Source organism: Lissotriton helveticus, chromosome 8, assembly GCF_964261635.1.
Source record: "Lissotriton helveticus chromosome 8, aLisHel1.1, whole genome shotgun sequence".
In the NCBI taxonomy this organism is placed as follows: domain Eukaryota; kingdom Metazoa; phylum Chordata; class Amphibia; order Caudata; family Salamandridae; genus Lissotriton; species Lissotriton helveticus.
Genome location: NC_136069.1, coordinates 1,701,878,906 through 1,701,898,932, shown reverse-complemented (window position 1 = coordinate 1,701,898,932; position 20,027 = coordinate 1,701,878,906).

Below are 20,027 nucleotides of genomic sequence, written 5' to 3'. Positions count from 1 at the left end.
AAAAGTCGACTATGCAATGGTACCTTAAATAACAGTAAGAAAAGAGTTATATGCACAGAGACAAAAGAAAGAATTTTCTATACAGAAGCTGCTATCTGGGAACGAATTTTCATGCAAGTCTTTAAAAAGCAAGCCACTGATTTGGCAACAAAAGGGGCATCTAAACGCTGTAGTGCCAAGAGAGCAGGTCTGCATCTTCTCAGTCCTATTTGTCTTAGCAGTGGGACCAACCAACGTTTACGTGGGGTCTCGTAAAAAGTACAAAATAAAATTACATGCAATGGAGACTGAGAGGAACAATTGTCGCAAGGACATTTACTCAATTCACTGGACCAGTCAGAGGGCTCAGGGAACGAGACAAGACGATAAAATGAGTCAAAACGAAATCTAGTTAAAACATACCTATCGTAGTTTGACAAGTAAAAAGACAGGTAGGGTTGAATGCCATACGAGGATTGAATCATCACTAAGTGTGTGGTTGTCTGTTTGCCAATTTCAGAACACATGCGTAGATCTCTGAGATGGGACACACATAAGTTCTTTAGAGACTTTCTAGATATGGCCTTTAGTGAGTCAGGATTGGTAAAAAACAATGACCTATTCAAATCATTCAAAAAGTTAAAAACATAGAATAGCCAGGGAATCTTTTTCCAGTGGGTCAGTGACAGGCAGTCTGTTATTAGCGAGCGAGTGAGGAAACACTGCTCCTTAGTCCATATACGGTGCCAGAGGAGGATCGGCTGGTACCTAGTGGTGTCAGAAAGATAGTCCCAGCCGAGCTCTATGTGGCTACCGTAATTGGAAGCGCTGCGGGGGAGAGCTAAAACATATTTCAGAAAATCATTTTCGATTACTTGAAGCTCGGTGGTAGGAGCATAGCCCCATACACCTGCTCCATAGGTCGCCACACTCAAACATTTGGCTTGATAGATTTTCAAAATCACAGCCGGAGCGGGCTTGCCTAGCTTTCTTGAAAAAGAGGTCAGCGCAGATGTAGTGCGCTGAAACTGCAGTTTCTTACTGGAAATGGCAGGTTTCCAAGACATTTGGTATCAATAAGGATTCCTAAATATGGATAGTACCTAGCAGTTTCCAACCTAATATTCTCGATGTAAAGGGGTTTGCATTTCTGGGTTTTCTTGCCAATATGCATTACGAAAGTCTTGGATTTATTTACTTTTAAGCCAAGAGAAAGCATAAATTGGCAATACTTGTCCAGTTGTAGCTGGAGCTGATTGGGTGTCCTCGCTAAAATGACAGAGTCGTCAGCATATAATAATGCAGGGATTGGACGGGTATTTATGCAAGGAAGGTCCTTGTTGCCTGCCAACATCGCTTGTTCCAGTCCATTTGTATAAATATTAAATAAAAATGGAGCAAGGACGCACCCCTGCCTGACGCCTTTTGTAATGCTGAATGAGTCCGATAGCTCTCCATTGGTGCCATATCTCACTCGTGCTTTGGCGCCCGAGTAGAGCTCGCGGAGAAATTTCAGAGTTGAAGGATCTACTCCCAAGTTTCTCAGAATCTCCCACAGCTTGGAGTGGATTACGCAGTCAAATGCGGAACTTAAGTCCACATAGACCAGGTAAAGGTTACCGCCTTTGGCACAGACATATTTACCCAAAAGTAGTGATAGATTAAGAGCCTGTTCTACAGTACCCAATCCCTCTTGGAACCCGAACTGAAGGTCGGTAATGATCTTATTCTCCTTTGCCCAATCCTGGAGACGTTCCAGGATGAGTTTCCCAGCGACCTTGCCCAGCGAATCCAAGAGGGAAATTGGTCTATAGCAGGCTGGGTTGTCGCGGTCTACCTTTTTAAAGATGGGGAGAAGCACGGAGGTAGACCAGGAATCAATTAGGCCGACCTGGGAAGCTGCGGACATAACTTGCACGACTACTGGGGACCATAATTCTGGATTATTCACAAAAATGTCGAGTGGGACTCCATCTGGACCAGGAGCTTTCCCGGTCTTTGAGGAAGTCAATGCTGCGTTCACCTCCCCTAAATTGAAGTGAAGGTCGATGGGATAGATATTATCACTGGTGGAAGCTACTTCCCCATATCTTGCGGCCTCAGTCATTAGAAGAGGATCCCCGAAGATCTGAGAGTAATGAGTAACCCATTTTTCTGCGGGAACTGCCACATCTAGATGGGAAAAAGCAGTGGCATCCGCTAAAAAAGGGGACTTGACTGTTCGCCAAAATAGTGTGCTGTCCTTAGACATTGTACTCTTGTGTAATTGGGCCCAGAGATTGTTTTTTATTTCCCGTTTTCGGGCTTTTAGGGCCAACTTATATTGTCTTCTTAGTAGGGTAATTAAGGCCGTATCCCTATCTTGGCTATGAAGAGCTCGTTTTAATGCCCTAAGGGCTTTACGGCAGTGGGAATCAAACCACCCCCGGGTATCTCTGTCATGCTTCTTATGCTGGCGGGTAAGCTCCTGCCGTATGATTTCTAGAATCTTAACGAAACTAGACAGGATCAACTGGGGGGATGAAGTCACCTCTAGAACGTTGTATATTAAGGGAAGGGATTGTTGGATAATCCTACCGGTGACCTCTTTGGGGTTGATTTTCGACCATTTTATTGTATAGCCATTAATTTTACCCATCTCTAAGGATTGCTGAGTTAAAAGACTGGGCGCACAGTCAACAATCTGCTCTCTCCACCATGCACTCCTGTCTCTCAATCTTGACTATCTGAAAATGAATTAGCATCTGACATCACCTACAGAATTAACAGAAATAGAGAAATCCTTGCTACACAGCTCACCGCTACACACCCAAGGTGTCTCTCAGGAAACCCCCCTGTGCCTGCTATATGTCACCATGACACAGAAACAAGAAGGGGTACACAATCAGCGCTTTGCCTCTGGGCGTTATCTGGGCAGAAGGCCACTGCACAAGAGTAACTGTGCTAAACAGGGACTTGGGACAGATGTCTGGTGGGAAGGGGGGATGGATGGGTACTTGATAACAGTTTAGACAGCCCCCACCCCCATTAGAAGCAGTTCTAGGAAGTGCAATTAGTGACAGTCCTGACAGTCAGTGACAGTTCCGCCTGTACTAGTGTGACATACCGTTAGTGACAGCTCTGAACGTGGTTGTCCAGTCAGTGCCAGAGCAGTAAGTGACAGTTCCCTGCAAGGACAGGCCCATTCGTGGCAGAGCTGGAAGTAATAGACCTAGAAGTGACAGTCCAAAAGTGACAGCTACAGTCTCAGCTTAAGCCTTGTTAATGGCAGTCGAGGCTGCGTCAGTCCCATTAGTGAGTGACTGCCCCGTTAAAGGCAGTCTCAAGAGTTGCAGTCACTAAGTCTAATAGAGACAGCCTGGCAGTGAGAGTCCTGGTAATGAGGGAACGGACAGTGAACACCCCTTTACTGGCAGACTTGTCAATGACAGTCCTGTCCCTGATGTCCCAGAAATGGAAATATATTTAATGACAGTACAGCCAGTTACAGTGGTATTACTGACTGTAGAAAGCGGGGGTCATGTCGGAGACTGTCTCAAAAGAAACCGTCTACACATTTAGTGGCATCAGTGCCAACCCGATCCGTGGCAGGCCGGAATGTCATATCTCTAATAGGATTCTGACCCACCCTTCATGGACAGCCTAGTTAGAGAAATCCTTGGGAGAGTTAGTGCCTCGCAACCCTATCAGAGACAGTCAACTCACGACAGTCCCGTGTAGAGCCCTGAGAGCGACCGGGCCATTAATAACCTCTGCTTCATGGACAGGCACATAGGGCCAATATCGGCAAACACTCACCCTCCCCATACTGCATTCTCCTACAGCAATAACCAGACAAGACACCTTCTTTGTGGAGAAAACTGCTGCACGTTTATTAGCATTACAAATATTCCAACATTGGTGGGTTATCTTACGGGGGTTATCTTACAGGGCAGTGGGCAAAGAGGCCGTCCAGTGGGCGGGGAGAGGTATATGTACCTCACCCCCCGCTCCCCCTCTCCCCGGAAATGACGCAGCACACCTGGACACCAGAGGGTCCCAAACACTGGGAGGCTGCCTCCTGTGCCTCTTGTGGCACTGAATAGGCCGCCCATTTAGTTGGTCTCCTTCGTGGACCCCGGGCAGCCTGCATCAGTGACCCTCCCTGCAACGCTTCAATGAGACTCACACAGCGACTGCTCCTTTTAGTACAGAGCTTCCAGGGAGCCTTCTATTTGAGTCGCATTCGGGTGTTTATAGCTCGTTACGTCTCCCCGCCAAACAGAAAAGACTCATGATTCCCAACTCACACCAAAAGACCACTGTCCCTAAGCATGCAACCTCTCAGCACTGTATAAGTACAGAAGTCACAGGCACACCCCATGAAAGGGAGAAGGGGCAGCAAAATCAGAGCAGGAGGGCCGACACACAAAATGTTGCACACACATAACAGGCAGAGCACATCAACATTGACTTCAATGTGGTACAAACCGCAACACGCACACAACAGAACACAGGACACAACAGGTGCCGCTTGTGTGTAGACACTGGCCAATCACATTTGGCATTGCAGGGAAATGTAAGATGATGATGTACAAGTACAAACCCACATCCTTGATGGTTTAGGAATGTCCACTGTCCCACATCAAATAGGCATTTCCTCCCAAATAGTCACAATGCACACTGTCATGCAGTCTAAATGTAAACATGTACAATGAGTCAACCTACATGTTAACACAATGTTAAAACGCATCTCCCCTTCACATTGCAGAGGTAAATACAACGCCTCCTGCTGAGCTGTCCAAGCCCCTCTTCTCTGATATTGAAGAGGACCATCAGACCTTCGACCACGATGCCATCCTACAGCTCGTGGACAGCCTCCGCTGCCCACCTCCAGGTGCAGGGCAGCCCAGCTGCCACATGGAGACCGAACCCCCTGCACAGACCACACAGCAGACAGCACCCACCACAACGGCTGCCTCCCAGGACCCCCACAAAGCCCACATGGCCTTCCAGCATCGTGTGTTGGTGCGCCAGGAGCAGCTGGCTGAACAGATGTGGATGGGGTTTGACTGCATTGTAGACAAACTAGATGCCATACGTGGGTGTCTGAGTCCCATCTGGGACCTCTCACAGTCCGTAATGGACACCCACGGTCCGCTCCATGCCCTCCAACAAACCACGGGTGACATTGCTGGAGTCCTGACTCGGAGGAAAGAACAAGTGTTTAGTCCGAGTGGCTCCAGCGATGTCGCCCGGGAGTTGGGACACATGCGGAGGTTGATGGAGAACATAGAGCGTACGCAGGCGGAAAAGAGCGTCAGCCACGGCCGCACACCAGCGAGAGGTAGCTGTGTTCCACAATGACATGAAGACCCTCCTCCTGACATTGCTTGAACAAGTCCTGGCGCTGATGACTGCTGCTGCTACCACCACAACCACATCTCTGCCCCCTGAGGTGTCACTGCCACAGAGTGCTGGAAACAGAACACCACCGCCCACACGTGAGGCGCCTGAAACAGCAGAGGATGAAGATGTGGATTAATATATGACCTCCTGGTAAGATATAACAAGTAGCAATTGTAGGAAGGTGGAATCTGACTGCATGGTTACCCCCACTTTCTGCCTGGCGTTTTGCTGGTTTTCGACTTAGTTTGACAGGAATCCTGCTAATCTGAACCCCAATCTATCTGCTTTCTCCCTAAATTGATTGCATGTACCTTAGGTACACCACAGATTGGATTCTGGGGTACCCTTATAAGTCCCTAGTAAATGGTATACTATGAACCTAGTGCATAGGTACCCCAGAGGCCTCTCAAGGCTGCAGCATGGATTAAGCCACCCCTGGGAGACCATTCAAAATGACACAACAGGTCTGCTACAGAAACCTGTGTAAGGTGGTGTATGTACCACTTACTTAGATATAGGTTACCTATACCTATCCATATCACTGCACATGTGTAAAGCTATCAATCACCCCATATGGCAGGCCTTGACAATCCTGACGGCAGGGTACTGGGTTATGTGTGAGAGGGTGCCCATGCATGAGCAGAGCCCCTCTGCAGCTTTCGGAACCTTTATTCCGGGGTTGTTTGTGATGCACCCAACCATATACTTTGAAGTGCATTATAACCTTGTGGTAAATGCTAACTTCAAAACGGCTGCATGAAAACATGTCATGTGTGACACCTTGGAATCATACCTCTCTGCCAGTAACTGGCAGGGGAGGTATGATTCCACCCTTCTAGAGGAGAAACATGGCAGCACCGGTACACCCGGTACCAGCTTTGCAAACCATGGCATCACAAAATGGATGCTGCCAGCCACAGACACGAGTCTACCTTCCTGCTGCTGGACGATACTCCGGAAGGGGACGGCTGGACAATAGGTTTCCTGTCACAGGGAGGTATGACCACCTCCCAGACAGGCTTTGGTGTGTTGGGGCTGGGTGGGTGCACTCTGAGAGTGCTTTGAGGGCACATTTGGTGTCCCTGTGCATAGTCCAGCTCAAACTGGTTGCAGGGGCTAGAAGCCCCCGCTCTGGTGAAAAACTGGACAAAGGACATGGGTATAGTCAACCCTCTGTCCTGACCCTCCCATAGGTGGGTCCCCAGAGTTTGGCCCACCCTTTCCTTGTGTATAAAGTAGGAACCCCTGGCTACAGGACTTTAGTTTTACCAGGATGAAACTCTTCACAGAATCCCAGAACTTCTACTATCTACATGGCGTTGGATGATTGAAAAGTCACCCTTGGAGTGAAGGAGTTACTCCCCTGCAAGGCAGGCACCAAAGACGCATCTGTCTGGTTTGCAACTAAGCAGCTCCTGAAGGACTCCAAAGAGTTTGCAACACAGGAGGTGAGTTTCCAAGCTTCCCCGAGGCCAATCCATGCTCTGAGCAAAAATGAGATCCAAAGCCCTCATGGAGACCGTGCAACCCGAACCCCTGGACACCATGCACATTTGCAGCAGCATATCCTTTTTGGCAATCCCTGAGGTGGTGCTTTGGGCTACTTGTGGTCCAGACCCCCGAGCAGGGAATCCACTGAAGATTACCGGCCTTCACTTCACAAGTGTCCAGTGAGCTGGTATTTAATGATGCCTCTTGAGGTCCCTTTGAGATTCCTTGCCCGTCAACTTGTGGGTCCCTTAGAAGGGTACTTTAACTTTCAGTGAGGTTTCCTGGTTGCTCCAGACATGCCCTGACTCTCCCTCGCTTGGGGAGTACACAGGACCTTGCTGGTCCACACCGAAACTTTTTTACTCTCACCACGTGGGTTGCCGTTTCCAAGGCTTGTTGGTCTCCAATCCAGACACCGCCCCCCCAGCACTCGACATCCTTCGTGGAACAGCGCGCCTGTGGAATTTGGTTGTTGTTGACGTCTCCTGGTCCCCGTAGCAGAGGAGTCAAGCTTCACCTCTTCACACATGAAAAACCCAACATCGGTGGGCATTCGTCTATCGTGCCCCTGGTCCCTGGTAAGTGACCCAGACTCTGTCCCCTCTGCTTTCAGGTCTACTCCATCTGCGATCCACTTTTCCTTTCCACGACAGCAGCAGTTTGCAGCATCCATTGAAAACAGCGAATAATTCTGTTACCATTTGACACCTATACACCCGGCTTCCCTGGGTTAGGTAACACAAGTACTCCAGTGCTCATGTGAGTGCGGGCCTTAGAACCTTCTAAGTTTGAAAGGGTTTGCTCGAAGTCCTCTCCTAAGTGTCCTTAATCTTTAAAATTCCAACCGCGACTTTCCCATAGGATTGTACCAAGCTCGTGGCTGTGTTCTCACACTGCATTCATCTACTGTGGGTCCCCTGTGTCACTACCTTGGGTGGTGCCTTGAGGTCACAGCGATTCTACGTGCTCTAGGCACTGTGTCGAGTCAAGTCGTGGTTCTTATACTGCTTTCTTAATATATGGTTTGGTCTCCCCCTGGGGCCCATTGTATGTTGTGCTATTTACTGTTGTTCTAGTGCTTTAATATTGTGTATCTTGTCTTCTAATCTCATATATCTCAACTGTGCAAATATCCAATATCACATGTACGCTGATGACACACAACTCTACATTAAGGTCCTGTCTCTTGAAGACATCAAGGCCCTTAACTCAACGCTCCAAACAACACAGACCTGACTGGATAGGAATCATTTAAAACTAAACATACTAAAGACAGAAGGGCATATTACCAAGGCAGGCAAAATGAAATTATCGCCGCTTTTGCGTCCGTTTTCAGCGGCAAAACTGCGATAGTTTAATCGCCCTATTAGCAAGCTTTCGCTAACATCAGTTAGCGACAGCTTATCGGTGATAGCGAGTGGTTTGGGGCCCTCTTTGCATGTCAGCGATATTAATCGCTAATGATATGCAGGGTGGGCGTACCCAACCTGTTAGCGACTGAAAGCAGTTGCTAACATCGCTATCGTCTATTATCAACGCAGGCGTAGCGATGGAAATATTTGAGCTAAGCGCGAATATCTAAAAAACCTAATGCCTGCTCAGACCAGTTCTTAGCCTGTATATCCAATGGGAGGTGGATATTTAGGCTAAGACCCTATTGGCGTTAATGCGTGAATATCGCTGTATTCCCAGCAATATTCACACATTTCACCGCTATCGACGGATATTTTATCGCTTTAGAGATAAATGTTGCTAATAGCACGTTATCTCTGCGATGAAATCCGGCGAAGGGAGGCGATAAAAAAATTGTCGCTAAGCCCATTTAGCGATAAATATCGATATTTGTTGAGAATATGCCCCAGAGTTCCTCTTAATCGCTCCCCCCAACGAAACAACCATCATCGTTGAGTGGATGAACCACCTAACTGCACTTGACGGTCAACCTCTCATTATCGATTCCGCTAAATCCCTAGGTATAACCCTGGATAATAAGCTAAATAAGCAGAAGCACATCAGGGCTGCAACTAAAGGAGCAAATTCTCAGATGAACATCCTGAGAAAATTGAAACCCTTCATATCCGCAAACGACTTCAAACAGGCAGTTCAAACTCTAGTAATTCCCAGAGTTGACTATGGGAGTGTCACTCTCTGTGGCCTTCCCAAATCGATGACCGCTCGGCTAAGAGCCTCAATCAATACAGCCGCCAGACTCATCACTGGCACCAAAAGAAACTGCCACATCTCCCCTGACCTTCATGCCCTCAACTGGTTACCTTTTGAGGCTAGAATCCATTTAAAAATCGGCTGTATGACACATAAGGCATTATATCACAAAACCCGAGGGGCCTCATTTATGAAAAGTGACGCATCGCTGCGTGAAAACAGCGATGCGTCACTTTTCACTGCACCCTCCTTGCACCACCAATGATGCGTCATATTTACAGTATGACGCATCATTGTGCAAGGAGTTACAGATACGTCAGTATTTTTGACGTATCTGTATGGCGCAAAAGTGGCGCTTTGCTGGAGTGTGTCACAAAAGTGACGCAACTCCAGCAATATATCCTTTCACATGGGGCAAGCCCCATGTGAAAGGGCCTGCGTCAGTCTTACGCCTGCTGTGAAGCAGGCGTAAGAAATTGATGCATTTGTGTCCTAGAAGTGGCGCAGTGAAATCTTTCACTGCGTCACTTCTATGACCTTTTCTTGCGTCAATACCCCCCCTTGCATACATTATACCTGGCGCAGTTATAATGTGGCGCAGGGGTTTACAAAGTGGCGCATCTATCTAGATGCGTCTCTTTGTAAATATGGTGCAACAAGGTGCATTTTTTACGCCACTGGTGCGTCACAAAAAGTGACGCACCCACGGCGTAAAAGTGACGCATAGCCTCATAAATGAGGCCCGAGGTACCTAGCTGAGAAACTAGTGCTATCGGGTGGTAACAGAGCTACCAGGAGCTCTGATAATCTTCTACTTAAATCTCAACGTTTCACCAAGAAGAAAATATACCATCTCAGGAATGGCTCCCAGGATTTGGAGCGCCTTTACCCTCAGAAACAAAACTTAAACCGCCTGCTGCCTTTTTAAAAAGAGAAGTGAAGTCAATTCTCATGTCCAAATTTACTTGAACTTTTCTTGTACACTCTTGTAGATATGTGCACATTTCTAATATTTTTTTTATTATTGTTTTATTTCTCATTTTAGTACCATAAACGCATTACAGCTGTCATGCGTGCATACATTCTCTTCCCATATAATACATTAAACAATCAACAGGTTGAAGTTACATTGGCCAGGGATTGGCAGTATCAACAGTAGAGACATCAGTAGGAGTTTAAGGCAGTGCACTTATGGCATCTTATATATTCGATGTGTACTCATTCTTCCTCCGATTGTGCCAGCAGTTACATTGACCAGGTGTAGGCAGTAGCAGCAGTAAAAACATCATTAGGAGTTTAAGGCAGTGCATTTGTGACATTTTATATATTCAGTGTGTACTCAGTCTTCCTCTGATTGTACCAGCATGTATGCAGTGTGCGGACCCCATGTATCCTTTGCCCTAGACGCTCTCGGCAACCCCTCCGAATAACAAGTGAGTTGGTCACGGCAGTAAGCCAGATCTTGCAGCCATTGTTTTAGTTTGGGCGCTAGTCTTCCACCCCAACATATGGCAACCCTGCGTTTAGCTAATTGCAAAGACAGCACCACTAACTTACGAACTCCAGCTGGGACAGTAGAGACAATACCCAACAAACATATCTTCACATCTCTTGTGATTTGGACACCCGTCATGCCAGTCAACACCGTTGTCAATTCATCCCAGAACACAAGTATTCTTGGGCAAACCCACTCCAGGTGTACAAAGTCAGCGTGATCTGCACCTTTTGCAACAATGAGTGTCCCTCAGGCCATATTTATGCAGTTGGGCAGGAGTATAATACATTTGGTGCAGGTACTTATAACGAATGAGCTTAAAGTTACCATTCACTGCAAACCTCTCAGGGGAATATTATCAAGGGGGTTTATCTCCGCTTTTTTGGCTTTAAAAGCCAAGAAAGCGGAGATAAAATTATCTCCCTATTACCTAGCTGTCGCTAACACCAGTTAGCGACAGCTAGTAGGAGGAAATAGCGACCATCTTGGGCCCTGCTTTGCATGTCAGTGATATTTATCACTAATGACATGCAAAGTGGGCGTGCCAAAATGTTAGCGACTGGAAACAGTCGCTAACATCGCTATCTCCTATTACCAACTTTTGGAGACATTCGCGCTAAGCGCGAATGTCTCCAAAAGCTAACACCTGCCCCTGAGCAGTTCTTAGCCATGTTATCCAATGGGAGGTGGATAACATGGCTAAGAGCATTAGCTCGGTAATGCATGAATATCGCGGACTTTTCAGCGATATTCATGCATTGCGGCCGTTTTTTATCGCATTTGCGATAAACCTTGGTATTACCAAGGTTTATCTGCGATAAAAATCGCCGCAGCTCAGCGGTAAAATTTTGTCTCTAATCAAGCAATAGCGATAATTATCGCTATTGCTTGGTAATATGCCCCTCAGTCATCTGACAGCTTTCCTCCCACTCCTCATCTGTTAGCGGTTGCGGGAAACTCTCATCCCATGTAACCCTGGAGTTATTTTGCGCCGCGCCTTCATCTAGTTGCGAGGCATAGTAGTGTCGGGAGACTAATTTCGTTTTAGCGAGTGCTTTGTATAGTAGCTGCAGCGCCCGCAATGTGTCAGGCTCATCAGGAAAGCTTGAATAGAGACTACGCATGGCAGCCCTAACTCTTGTATATATAAAACGTGGTCAGGGCCTCATTCACCCCAACCTTGAAAACGTCCTGCAACAAGATACATTTCCCCCCTGCAAAGGCATCGCCCATAACATGCACCCCAGCGGTATGAAAAACCTTAAGAGCCCCAGCTTCCCCTGCCACCGATAAATCAGCATGGTGCAACAAGGGCATTGCAGGAGCATACAATGGCCATCGCTGCACCCGCTCCCCAAGTTATGCCCAAGCCCTAGCCGTACACTGTACTGTATCAACTTCACCTAGCTCGTACACTGAAAATTGATTGACTCTCATTGCCTTCAAGAGCAGAGGGTGTACCGCGCCAGCTTCAACAGCCACATGTGGCGTGAACGGTGGTGCATTCTGCCAGTAATAGGCAAATTGTACCTGGGCACAGAGATAATATAAGTGCATGTCCGGCACCAAAAACCACCCAGCACATAGGGTTTTGTTAGAGTCTCCCACCCAATGTGAGATTTCTTGCCCCCCCCCAGGCAAGTGTGATTAGTAAGGAGCGTAGTGTGTGAAGAAATGCTGCGTCAAAGTGATAGGGACATTAACAAAGAAATATATTAAAATTCTGGGACCACCACCATTTTGCGACCCTATCTGCAAAAGTCAAGGGTAGACGTGTCCACTGAGCCACCTGATCCTCAAGCTTTGACACTGCTACACCATAGTTAGCCCTAATACCGTCTTACGGGTCCTGATGTACCCAATTACCAGGGTACCGTACTGGGTCAGAAGCCCACTCCAAGGGGTAATTCAACACGAATGGTTCTGTACACCGCGTGAAAGGGAATATTATCGGTTTACTCCAGTTAATGGCTAAGCCCGAAAACCATTCAAAACGGGTATACTTCCGAATGACCTGTTCTAGATATTGCACTGGTTCTCATACATAGAGGACTATGTCATCAGCATACATTGATACTGCTAATGGCCTTTAATAGAAGCGCAACGCTGAACCAGCATGTCTCTGTCATAACACATATTCAAGCGGCTCCAGCATGAGTGCCAATATCAGGAGCGAAAGCGGACACCCCTGTCTAGTGCCTCATTTAATCGGAAACACCTCCGAGACATGTCTATTAACCCGAACACGAGCCACCGGATCCGTATATGGCAATTTTATCCAACTGGTAATAAAGAAAGGCACCCCCATTCGATGTAGTATGGCGCACATATAGGTGCATGCAATAGAATAAAACGAATAAAAGCACTGCCACCGCTGGCAGGTCTGGTTTTAAAAGATGCAGGACAGCAAACATTGCTCTTAGATTATGCGCCGTGGACCATGTAGGAATAAATCCCGATTGATCCGGTAGTACCATGACATTAAGCAGTAGGCGCAGCCGGGTTGCCAGAACCTTCGCAACCATTTTTACATCAGTATTCATAAGTGACAAAGGTCTATAAGACTCGCACTTATCCGGTGGCTTGCCTGGCTTTAATAATGCGACAAGCAATGCTTCTCTGAGTGTGTCAGGTAATCGCTGCTGCTCAAATGCCTCCGTGTACGTGGCCGTTAAATGGAGCAGTAACATATCAGCATATTCCTTATAGAATTCAGATGGAAGCCCATCTCTGCCCGCTGCCTTCCCATTCGGCAGAGCAGCAATTGCATGCTTAATTTCTTCAGCAGTTAAGGAATACATCAAAAATTCTTGTTGTCCTTTAGACAACCAAACCAGGGCCACGTCATCCAAATATTGTGCTATTTCCTCCTCACTAGCCGTTTTCCTACTCCCATACATTGCCTTGTAATATTGAACAAATTGCTCCAGTATATCGGAAGTGTCTGATATGGACATGTCACCGTCCGTAAGATCTTGCACCCCACAATATCTAGCCCATGGCTCTGTGATTCTCTTGGCTAACGCCCGCCCCGGTCTACCACCCTCGCCGTAATACCGGGCTTTGCATTGTCGCGTTAGATGCCCTATTTCCTGCTCAGCCAAGTCATTACACTCATCCACTTGCGATTGTATTGCAGCTAAAGTAGCTGCAGCTGGCGCCTCCTCATACTGTCATTCTAGCCATGCCAATTCATGCTCCAACTGCCCCATGGAATCACGTAAGGACTTAAGCACCCCTGCCTGTATGTCTATGCAAGCCCCTCTAATAGTTACTTTGAACGCCTCCCAGAGAGTGGTGAAGAAAATAGAAACCTTCTCAGGGGTCTCACTGATACTTGGTCCTTTTAAACCAACAAAGAAGAAATTGTCACAGAATCTGTAATATAAAAGTAACATCTTTATTAACCTCAAATGAGGGAGACTACGTCACACAGAAGCCTTACCAACTGAATTAGGCAGTCTTTGGAGTACAGAAAACAGGGGCCTTATATATGCTTAGGGTTGCATAGTCAGCATAAGACCAAGGGGCAGTCCTGGCTTATGTAAGCATGCAAAACGCCTAATATGGGCATGCAAGATCTGCTTGCTCAAAAAAGTGGGAGGAGAGTTACTTCTCCATACAGCAGAAAAAATAGCCTGATAGTTCTATGAGAGAAGCAGGTGCAGTCTACTAGCTAGGCCCTTCTGAGCATGTGCAAGGCTCTGAAGAGGGAAACAGCACATGGCTAACTAAAATGTCTGCCAGCTCATGCTAACAAATCCCTGCAATATTTAACAAGTGCCCATACTTTGCACTGACCCAGTGTTTTCAGCAAAGTAATTTTCTATAGCCACCCGTATACCTTCCCTAAACACTGGATCTAACAAGGCTGAGGGCTGTAGCCTCCATCTAAATGGGGTTGGGGCATAGGTAGTAAGGAGCATGTCGAGCAGTACAGGTGCATGATCTGATAGTGTGCGGGGCAGAGGCAAGGTCCGCGACACCCACGCATTGACATCACGCGTCGCCAGCCAATAATCGAAGCAGGACCAAGTGTTATTTGTATATGAGTAAGATGTCCCCTCCCTTACTCCAGGCATGTTCCATTGCTGCCTTCGGGGATGAGAAAATGTCATTGTCCTCAGCAGTTCTTACCCGAAGCCGGGCCGGGTACAACATGGCACAGGGAACCCCCTTGTTTCTCAGAAACTGTATCACAGCACCAAACTCTCTCCGAGCTGCCTGGACCGCGACCGGGAAGTCAGGGAAGAAGGCCAATTTGCTACCCTGATGGACAATGGTACCCTTCTCCCTAGCCAGGTGCAGTATAGTGTCTCTGTCCCTATAGTTTAATACACAGGCTATTATAGGACGAGGGGGCGCTCCCGGTACCGGCCTAGTCGCTAGTGAGCGGTGAGCGCGCTCCACGATGAACATGCTGGATAACTGTTCCGTGCCAAATATATCTGAGATCAGGCTCTCAACAAATGTCTCCATTTTGCCCACATTGGTTGATTCTGGCAGACCAGGTATTCGGGTATTATTGCGCCGGGAGTGGGCCTCCAAATCCTCGTTCTTTGATTGGATCAGAGCAAGAACCTTCTCCATATTGGGAGTTTTATCCGCAACGGTGCTCAAGCCATCCTCGGCCGCCGAGACCCTCTGCTCCTCCTCCCCCACGCATGCCGTTTGCTTCTCTAATTGCGATGACATGTGGTCTAGCCAATGGTTCACCGCTGCCATTGTGCCCTCTATGGATTGCTACAAACTGGGGGGATAGGCCCTATGGACCGGAACCAAGTGGGGCCCTCTTATATAGTGTAAACAATGAAGTACTTGGTAACCTTGTCACTCTTAATTGTTACTCATAAAGAGACCACACTATATTCCTTTAGTGGTCAGGTTATTTATAACCTTTTTGTTTTCTACTCTTTTTTTTGGAAATGAAGGACTTTGACCTTTACAGCGGAACACAAAGGGTTTTCAACACATATATCACAATTATCAAATATACAAATACACAATTATCACATATCAGATACAAACAAACAATGAACAATAATATTACATCATTTCATGAGACAGTTATAATGCTTAATTACATATGTATAAACCAATGTAGAGCAATTTATTCTACTCTTTCCATACAAAAGAAATAACTGCAACTCTTCATGAATAAAGAAAGAAATTGTTCTGTTTCTAAAGCTCGGAACTCAAATTCATCGAGCTAAATAGAATTCAATGCTTTATTTCATCCAGCTAGATCAATAGCTGCTAGCCGACGCGTTTCGAGCCTCTCTGACGTATCTAGGGGCTCTCATCAGGGCATCTGAATCTCCCACATTGGCTTTTGTCTATGAACAAAAAATTAAGACACCTGCCACTCATGTGCGCTATCACCTTGAGTACAAACCACTATATTTTCCGACCCGCCAAAAAGCGACACTCACCTTTGACCTCGACATGGACTGCCATATTCCGATTGGTCACCAATGACACAGCATTCAGACTGCGGACTGAGCTCTTCCCCATCTGTTGGACTGGTCATTACCTCAAGTACTCTGGCTGGCCCTCCATGGCCTAAAAATGTAAAGGGGGGTTTGCATGGCCCCGTAGTGGTCCTGCTGCAACACTCCACTGAATGTGCATTAATCATTCACATTCACACAGATGTGTCATGCCCATGATCTTTCACGTGCGGAAGTATGTAGGGTCAGTGATTCCCCCTTGCATCCATTTTGCTCATGTTGTAGGACTTGGGTCACAGGGTGACACATTGCTTATTGCGTCCGGGTGGCGGCAGCACCACCACAGTGATACCCGCATAGGTTACTACATAGTGTCGCTGAGCGTATTTATACCAAACACCGCGGCGTGCCCCACCCCCCTTGACTGTTGAAAAGGCTCCCACGAGCCGCGAGCTGACGAGCTCAGGGGTGCGCGATGCATGCTGAGAGTGGTAATATTCCTGATAAGATGACGGCAGCATGCACAAGAACCTATGAACTTTTTCCCTACTGAAGAGAAAGGAATTTTGAAACACGTGTATAGGGATACGGGCACTGGCCATGAAATTTGACAAATCAGCAACTTTGAAAACTACATTTACCATGATGCAAAAGGTAATTCCGTTGTGCATGTCCGCGGCATGCCCCACCCCCCTTGACTGTTGAAAAGGCTCCCACGAGCCGTGAGCTGACGAGCTCAGGGGTGCGCGACGCATGCTGAGAGTGGTAATAATCCTGATAAGATGACGGCAGCATGCACAATAACCTATGAACTTTTTCCCTACTGAAGAGAAAGAAATTTCGAAACACGTGTATAGGGATACGGGCACTGGCTATGAAATTTGACAAATCAGCAACTTCGAAAACTACATTTACCATGATGCAAAAGGTAATTCCGTTTGTGCATGTCCGGGGCGTGCCCCACCCCCCTTGACTGTTGAAAAGGCTCCCACGAACCGCGAGCTGACGAGCTCAGGGGTGCGCGACGCATGCTGAGAGTTGTAATAATCCTGATAAGATGACGGCAGCATGAACAAGAACCTATGAACTTTTTCCCTACTGAAGAGAAAGGAATTTCGAAACACGTGTATAGGGATATGGGCACTGGCCATGAAATTTGACAAATCAGCAACTTTGAAAACTACATTTACCATGATGCAAAAGGTAATTCCGTTGTGCATGTCCGCGGCGTGCCCCATCCCCCTTGACTGTTGAAAAGGCTCCCACGAGCCGCGAGCTGACGAGCTCAGGGGTGCGCGATGCATGCTGAGAGTGGTAATATTCCTGATAAGATGACGGCAGCATGCACAAGAACCTATGAACTTTTTCCCTACTGAAGAGAAAGGAATTTCGAAACACGTGTATAGGGATACGGGCACTGGCCATGAAATTTGACAATTCAGCAACTTTGAAAACTACATTTACCATGATGCAAAAGGTAATTCCGTTGTGCATGTCCGCGGCGTGCCCCACCCCCCATGACTGTTGAAAAGGCTCCCGCGAGCTGACGAGCTCAGGGGTGCGCGACGCATGCTGAGAGTGGTAATAATCCTGATAAGATGACGGCAGCATGCACAAGAACCTATGAACTTTTTCCCTACTGAAGAGAAAGGTATTTCGAAACACGTGTATAGGGATACGGGCACTGGCTATGAAATTTGACAAATCAGCAACTTTGAAAACTACATTTACCATGATGCAAAAGGTAATTCCGTTGTGCATGTCCGCGGCGTGCCCCACCCCACTTGACTGTTGAAAAGGCTCCCACGAGCCGCGAGCTGACAAGCTCAGGGGTGCGCGACGCATGCTGAGAGTGGTAATAATCCTGATAAGATGACGGCAGCATGCACAAGAACCTATGAACTTTTTCCCTACTGAAGAGAATTTTTTTTCGAAATACGTGTATAGGGATACGGGCACTGGCCATGAAATTTGACAAATCAGCAACTTTGAAAACTACATTTACCATGATGCAAAAGGTAATTCTGTTGTGCATGTCCGCGGCGTTCCCCACCCCCCTTGACTGGTCCTAGACGTCATCCTGGCTGATAGGGGTGGAGCCTGACGCATCATTGGGACCTCCTGTTGTGTTTATATCTCTGATTCCGCACCCACTGTTAATTTGGCTGTATTAAAACTTAATCGATTGGTTGCTGAGTTACATCAGGACACTGGCACCTGGTCATTGAGTGGATGGCTCTGGGGTGCTTTCACTTCCTGGGGTTGGTAGATCTTGATGGGTGTAGTGGGAGTTTTGAGGGCTATTTTGATTTGCTGTTTTTTTGTTTATTGTCTTCCTCCTTGTTGCTCGCTTTGCGCCAGTACTATGACCTCCTCAAAATATCAATCTCGACAATATCCTGTTTTGAATAATGTGATACACAAAGAGATTCAATCACTTATGGCTATTGATGAGAGCATCTTTGAAGATTGAGGATAATATTAGCTAGTCGTTTTCCCATAGTTATTGTAAAGGCACTCCTTTGGCCAATAAAGGCTACGCTCATGTTAGCCACACAATGCTAAAAGGAGGGCTGATAGGTTTTGCATTTCCCGCCCCTCAATTTACTTAACATGATGACGTATAAGTTAGCATAGTGTGTCTAACCGAATGAAGTGTTGCATATGTATTTAGGACTAATTGGTTATTTTCGTGTTCTAGTTAGCAATTTCTTAGCTTAGCTCCTGTGCCGCCATCTTGGGAACATGTCTCCGCGACCAGACTGCAATCCCCCATCCGTTATGAGCAGAAAATCCCTGTCTCAGCAATTCTCACATTGAGTTAGTATTTGCAGAAAAACCCAACAACGAAATGTGTTTCTTTTGCTATCAGTAATGTTCCCATGCCTAGAGGAGCGGTGCCTCGGCTCCGTGGCATTGGGGTGATAACAGAGCCATCCTCCCGCAGGTGCAGCGGCTTCATGTGTGCGCTCATTCCTCACCATTTCTCCAGTCCTGTACTTTTCCATTAGGGGCGTGACTAATGTTGCTGTAATGTGTTATAATGTATTGTCGTTTTGAGAATCGTCAGTCCTCTCGACGTACTCCTCGGAGTGAAGTCAGAAGGGGCCTCTCTATAGAGAAACTATTGGCCTAATAAATATTTTCTAATTCTTCTCCACTGTCTGGCTGGCATATTTTATGGGAATGATATCTGAGTGAGGTAAGTTTGCTCAGGTGGTTTTGAGCAACGCTTATCATAGCTGCTAGGAACAGGCGTAAGGCTTGACGCACCATGTTGAACACAGGCAGGGTTGGAACAGTGCTGGAGTTGCGTCGTGCCCGCAACGCAACCCCAGCACTGCACCATTTTTACGCCGTCAGATGGAACACGCATCTGTTTATCCTTGCGCCATGATGAGCCGCATTGTAAATAATGCGCATCTGTGGTGGTGGAGGGTAAACTTGCATGACGCATCGTTCCTGGTGCTGTCTGCTGATTTGCAGCAGGGTTTGCGTCAGAAAACGTAACTGTGCCCGGAATAGTTCTCTGTTTAATATTTATCTCCGATATGTAAATGCGATGCAAAGTTCAATCTTTTTACACTAATTTACTAGAATCATGTTTACTCGAGTGTTAAAGAAATAGAGTCATTCTGCTCGTGATCAATATCATTTAGAGCCATAAAGGTCTCCAAAAATTGCAAATTCAGGGGGCCTCATTTATGAAAAGTGATGCATCGCTGCGTGAAAACAGCGGTGCGTCACTTTTCATTGCGCCCTCCTTGTGACACCAATGATGTGTCATATTTACAGTATGATGCATTATTGCCCAAGGAGTTACAGAAACGTCAGTATTTCTGACGTATCTGTATGGCGTAAAAGTGACGCATTGCTGGAGTGTGTCACAAAAGTGACGCAACTCCAGCAATGTGTCCTTTCACATGGGGCAAGCCTCATGTGGAAGGGCCTGCGTCTGTATTACACCTGCTGTGAGGCAGGCGTAAGAAATTGATGCAATTGTTTCCTAGAAGTGCTGCGTCACTTCTATGACCGTTTATTGCATCAGAACGCCCCCCTGC